Consider the following 6,000-nt stretch of genomic DNA (forward strand, 5'->3'; position numbering starts at 1 on the left):
TTCCTACGCAAACGCCATTCAGTTGGGCTTTTCTCCTCTTCGTCTTGCTGCTGCTCTGATGGGTCAGCCAGCCCGAGAGGGAGTGGCGGGCCCAGGGTGGTCCCCAGCGCCCACCAGGACAGGGAAGGGCAGCTGCTGTGTCTGCACATGCTCTGCTCTTCCCAAGGACTCCGTCCTGCGTGCTCTGCCCCACCCCCCACGGCCCACAACCTGCCTTCCCTTCTGTGTTAATTAATTTTTTTTTTTTATTGAATTCCCGTGAGATAGACTGTTACAAAGCTGTTCATGGTCGGGTTTCAGTCATACAATGTTCCAACACCCATCCCTCCACCAGTGTACATTTCCCACCACCAATGTCCTCAGTTTCCCTCCCACCACCACCCCCAGCCTGCCTCTATGCAGACACTTTCTCTCTCTCTCTCTCTCTCTCTCTCTCTCTCTCTCTCTCTCTGTTTTTCCTATCTCTGGCTTTTCCTGCCATTGGTCCCGGAGTGGGACATTTAATCTGTACTTCATTGAATGAATCATTATTTCTTCTCCTCTGCCACTCATTTGTTCCTGCGCTGCTCACCTAGTACCCATTCTCTACCGAACAACACCCTCCTCTTCTGCTCCTCCTCCTCGCCTCCTCCTCCCTCCCCATCCTCCGCTCGCCACCTGGGGCTCCATTCCAGGGGCCTCTCTAGGCTTCTTTCATCTCCTGTGCCTCGGACTCAGCTTAGTGGACCATGGTTGGCCCCTTCTGCATGGGGAAATGAGTTTCTTAAAAAAAAACAAACAAAAAAACAAAAAACCAGACTGAATAATAGGTCTAGATGCTGGAGAATGGTTGCAGAAGAAAAAGAAAAAAAAAAACCACAACAAGAAACTACTTGGAGTCTTTCCATCTCATCTCCGTTGGTTTCTGCCCTGCGTTTTCAAATATGAGTCAATATAATAATAAAATTATTCAGGAATAAATAAAATAGGAAGTGGAACTCCTCCACATGCTCTACCTCTGGAGATAAGCTCAGTTCACATCTGATTGTCCTCCTCCAATTTGCCTCTTTTTATGTCTCTGTCTCCCTAAATACACACACCTACATACGTATATTTATATCCTCTATGTAATTAAAAATCCAAACAGGATCATAGTAGCCCAACGCATCTTCCACTGCTTTACCTCCTCATTGGGTAGTTTAACTTGACTTGAATTTCCTCTAAATTCCTTGCCAACTTTTGATCGTATGCTTCTGAATCAAAGACAGAAGCAGCTAACATTTTTTTTTTGGGTCTAGTTCCTGTTACCATGAGAGAAATGCATATATATGGCAAATGTATTTAACAGCAAAGAGCAGAATAAATGTACATGACTTCCTCCTATTGCAGCTTCATCCACCCTCTAAAGCAAACCATTTTGAACAGCCTCCTGAATATCCTCTTATAAATGTCCAGAAAAACATGTGATATATATAGAGAGAAATACATCACATATATGGATAAATATATATGTACTACACACACACTGAGCTTATGAAAGGAACTCACTACTTTTTAAATTTGGTTTATCATTCAATGGAAAGGATTCTAAGTATTTACCAAATTTGTGCGGAGGTAACTCTATTAATAGGTAACTCTATTAACCCCTGACAAGTTATCACCCATCAAAGGATCATCCATCAGGTCTGGAAATGGCCACAAGCCCAAGTCCCTGGCTTGTAAGCGTTTCTGTGTTAAGAAGTCTGCCCGTTTTTTACCTGGACGGGCATCCTAGGAGGAACTACATCTCCCAGCCTCCTTTGTGGTAGGGCACTGCCCACGTGACTACGCTTTGTCCAATGGGCTAGGAGAGAACGACCTGGACACTACCTTGCCGCCACCTTAGGAGCCCTCCTTCCTTTGGTCCTGTGCCCCTTCCTCCTGGTTAGAATGTGTCCTTGGACCCTGGTAACAAGGACAAAGCCCTGGCTGTGAAGCCTTGACAGGAAAGAGAAAAGGCTCCAGCGCTTTGCAGAGCGAACCCCTCGCTAAGCCACGTGCCTTCGGGGCGGGAGAAGTGTGATTTTTGGGCGTCTTTGCGGCATGAGTCACTGTTCCTTGCAGTTTCCTCTACACCCCAGTGAGAATCTGTCCTTTACCGCAAGCATCAGACGCTGACATTCCTAGAGAAGACGTTGAGAAAAGGGCACTTAACCCCCTTTGCCTTTGGGGGCAGTGCTTGGGGGCTAAGGCGTGACCCCTGGTGGTCCTCAGGGGACCATAAACAGTGCTGGGGATCGAACCCGCATGCACAGCCTGCAGGTACCTTAGCCCCCTGTCCTCTCTCTCCCGCCCCCCTGCGGCTGAAATATAGGGGGTCCTAGGCGTAGCGTCAGGGGCGGTGTGTAGGGATCCACACGTGGTGCTGGGAATCTGAGCCCTAGGTAAGACAAGTGCCTTAGCTCCTGGGCTGTCTCCAACGCGTCGAATGAGATTTTTCGGCAGGAGCAGCTGGTCCAGGAGGCCGGAAGCAGGCTAGGGCTTGGTCACTTTCCTGCAGGGGATGTGGGGCCTTGGAGGCAGGCGGTCCCATCCGTCTTGCTGGCGATTCGGGGAGAGAGAAATCGGTCTTAGAATTTTATATTATTTTATTTTTCTGGTTTTATTTTTTTTTTGGGGGGTCACACTGGGCAAAGCTCAGGTGTTACTCCTGGCTCTGCACTCAGGAATCACTCCTGGTTGTGTTTGGGGGGGACCCTATGGGATACTGGGGACCAAAGCTGGGTTGCCATGAGCCGGGCCAACGCCCTCCCTGCTGTACTGTCGCTCCAGTCCTCTCTTAGAACTTTAGAACAAGAAAGATCGAGCGAGACACTTGATGTGAAGAGTGAGGCCGTCTTCCGAAGGATCCCTTTGAGGTTCAAATCTCGGAGTGAGTCAGTTATAAAGAACTTTATGAACCACTTTGGCTTCATTGAAAAACAAATGAATAGGGGCTGGAGCAATAGCACAGCGGGGAGGGCGTTTGCCTTGCACGCACAAGGCCAACCCGGGTTCGATTCCCAGCATCCCATAGGGTCCCCTGAATACCGCCAGGAGTGATTCCTGAGTGCAGAGCCAGGAGTAACCCCTGTGCAGAGCCAGGTGTGACCTAAAAAGCAAAAAAAAAAGAAAAACAAAAGAGTAAAGCTCATCAAGGGTTTATTTGAAAGTTACAAGTACCCTGAGGACAGGGGAGGCCTGGAGGCCCGAGGCCCTGGGGTGTGTTTGGGGGCCTTTATGCATTGTGGCCTGGGTCGGGGTGTCCCAGTGGCATCAGGGCAGTGAGCTGGTGGTTGTCGCCTGGCACAGGCAGGCTCTGGGACAGGATCCCCAGGCTGCCGGTGGTCTCAGCAATCTCTACCTGCTGACTGCTGGTTGCTAAACTATCCGGAAGGGGTGTACAGCTGCAGTTGGGAATCTCAGTTATGGCCCAGCTGAAAGTTTTTTTTTTTTTTTTTTTGCTTTTTGGGTCACACCTGCCAATGCACAGGGTCACTCCTGGCTCTTCACTCAGGAATTACCCCTGGCCATGCTCAGGGGACCATATGGGATGCTGGGATTTGAACCCGGGGTCGGCCGCGTGCAAGGCAAACGCCCTCCCCGCTGTGCATCGCTCCAGCCCCCCAGCTGAAAGCTTTTGGCCGGCGTTTGAACAGTGTCTCATTGTCCCTTTCCCCACCTCTTTCCTGCCGGCCTCAACCTGATTAGGTAGCACTGCTTTCCTGCCCTCGAATGGTTTCTGGGGAGGCCCGTACCCCAGTTAGTTTGAGCCTCCAGCTCGGTGGCAGCGTGGTTGCGGGGATGTCAGGGAAGCGTACAGAAATCAAGCCAGAGCCCCGGGGGGAGGCAGAGAAAGGGGCTTCTTCCCGGGTCACCGTTATTTCACTATTTTTTTTTTTTTCTGTCTGGAAGCAAGCAAGCAGCTTGCACAAGCTGAGTGTGGTTAGGCTGACAGCCAGGCTTGTGGGAGCAAAGGATTTGATGCAGAACTGTTTTGCCCTGGCCGTCTCGCTCTGGTGCTTCAGACTTTCTGTGTCCATAAATTTCCACCAACTTCCCTCACACCCGACGTTTCTATAATTCCGTAAAGCTAGGAAGTTGTGATGTTCTTTCTGTCTTTTGTTTTTTCCGTTTCCTTCCTTCCTTCCTTCCTTCCTTCCTTCCTTCCTTCCTTCCTTCCTTCCTTCCTTCCTTCCTTCCTTCCTTCCTTCCTTCCTTCCTTCCCTCCCTCCTTCCTTCCTCCCTTCCTCCCTCCCTTCCCTCCTTCCTTCCTCCCTTCCTCCCTCCCTTCCCTCCTTCCTCCCTCCCTTCCTCCCTCCCTCCCTCCCTTCCTCCCTTCCTCTCTCCCTTCCTCCCTTCCTCCCTTCCTCTCTCCCTTCCTCCCTTCCTCCTCCCTTCCCTCCTTCCTCCCTCCCTTCCTCCCTCCCTCCCTCCCTTCCTCCCTTCCTCTCTCCCTTCCTCCCTTCCTCCCTTCCTCTCTCCCTTCCTCCCTTCCTCCCTCCCTTCCCTCCTTCCTCCCTCCCTTCCTCCCTTCCTTCCTTCCTTCCTTCCTTCCTTCCTCCCTTCCTTCCTTCCTTCCTTCCTTCCTTCCTTCCTTCCTTCCTTCCTCCCTTCCTTCCTTCCTTCCTTCCTTCCTTCCTTCCTTCCTTCCTTCCTTCCTTCCTTCCTTCCTCCCTCCCTCCCTCCCTCCCTCCCTCCCTCCCTTCCTCCCTTCCTCCCTTCCTCCCTTCCTCCTTCCTCTCTCCCTTCCTCCCTTCCTCCCTCCCTTCCCTCCTTCCTCCCTCCCCTTCCTCCCTCCCTCCCTCCCTTCCTCCCTTCCTCTCTCCCTTCCTCCTTCCTCCCTTCCTCTCTCCCTTCCTCCTTCCTCCCTCCCTTCCCTCCTTCCTCCCTCCCTTCCTCCCTTCCTTCCTTCCTTCCTTCCTTCCTTCCTCCCTTCCTTCCTTCCTTCCTTCCTTCCTTCCTTCCTTCCTCCCTTCCTTCCTTCCTTCCTTCCTTCCTTCCTTCCTTCCTTCCTTCCTTCCTTCCTTCCTTCCTTCCTTCCTCCCTCCCTCCCTCCCTCCCTCCCTCCTCCCTTCCTCCCTTCCTCCCTCCCTTCCTTCCTTCCTTCCTTCCTTCCTTCCTTCCTTCCTTCCTTCCTTCCTTCCTTCCTTCCTCCCTTCCTTCCCTCCTTCCTTCCTCTTATTTTTTTTTGGGGGGAGGATGGCACAGAGGCAACTGTCCTCTGTCGCTCTTGAGAGGAGCAGCTGGGCAGCCTCCCTCTGAGGGCCTGGCCAGCACGGGTGCGAGCCCCACACCCAGCTGCAGGGGGAGACGAACACGGTCCCGGCACCACGAGGGGCAGGTGGAGGATGTCACTGGTCTGTCCTTTCTCCCTCGCCACAGGGAGTTTAGGTTTATCTGGTGACACCCATCCCAGTGCTCCTGGGGCACCCCCATTCCTCTGTGTTTACTGGAATGTAGCTCTAGACATTTTAGGACAACGTTGGCGTGTCCTGTTCCCCTGCCACAGGAAGCTCAGGTTTATCACAGTGCTCCCGAGGCACTTCCATTCCACGGCGTCTATCTGGAAACTCCTCTCCTTGCTCTCTTCCCCAACCGTCTATCACCTTTCCCCCTAATCAGGCTCTGTTAACTTGTAAGGCCAGATTCCGCAGAAACCTGTGATTTTATACGTATGAGTGAAATACTGCCTTTCTCCTCTCCTTATGTCTTCTGAACAGTTTGGTTTAAAGCAATGTCCTTTTTGTATGGACAAAGACGACAGTCAATATTGTGCTTTACAACTTGGGATTTAATTGGCTTTGAATAATATTCACTCCTGGGCATCTGCTTTCTCGACTTAAGCCGCAGTTGCCCTCAGTTCTAGCACCCCAAAAGCAGGGTCCCGATGAGGGACTGAAAGGACCCAGGGCAAACTGTGAGCTACCCTGGCATCAAAATGGGCCAGGCCAAAGTGCCACGATACTCAACTGTAAATTGAGAGCAAATTATGGACAAATG

Source organism: Sorex araneus, chromosome 4, assembly GCF_027595985.1.
Source record: "Sorex araneus isolate mSorAra2 chromosome 4, mSorAra2.pri, whole genome shotgun sequence".
Lineage (NCBI taxonomy): Eukaryota > Metazoa > Chordata > Mammalia > Eulipotyphla > Soricidae > Sorex > Sorex araneus.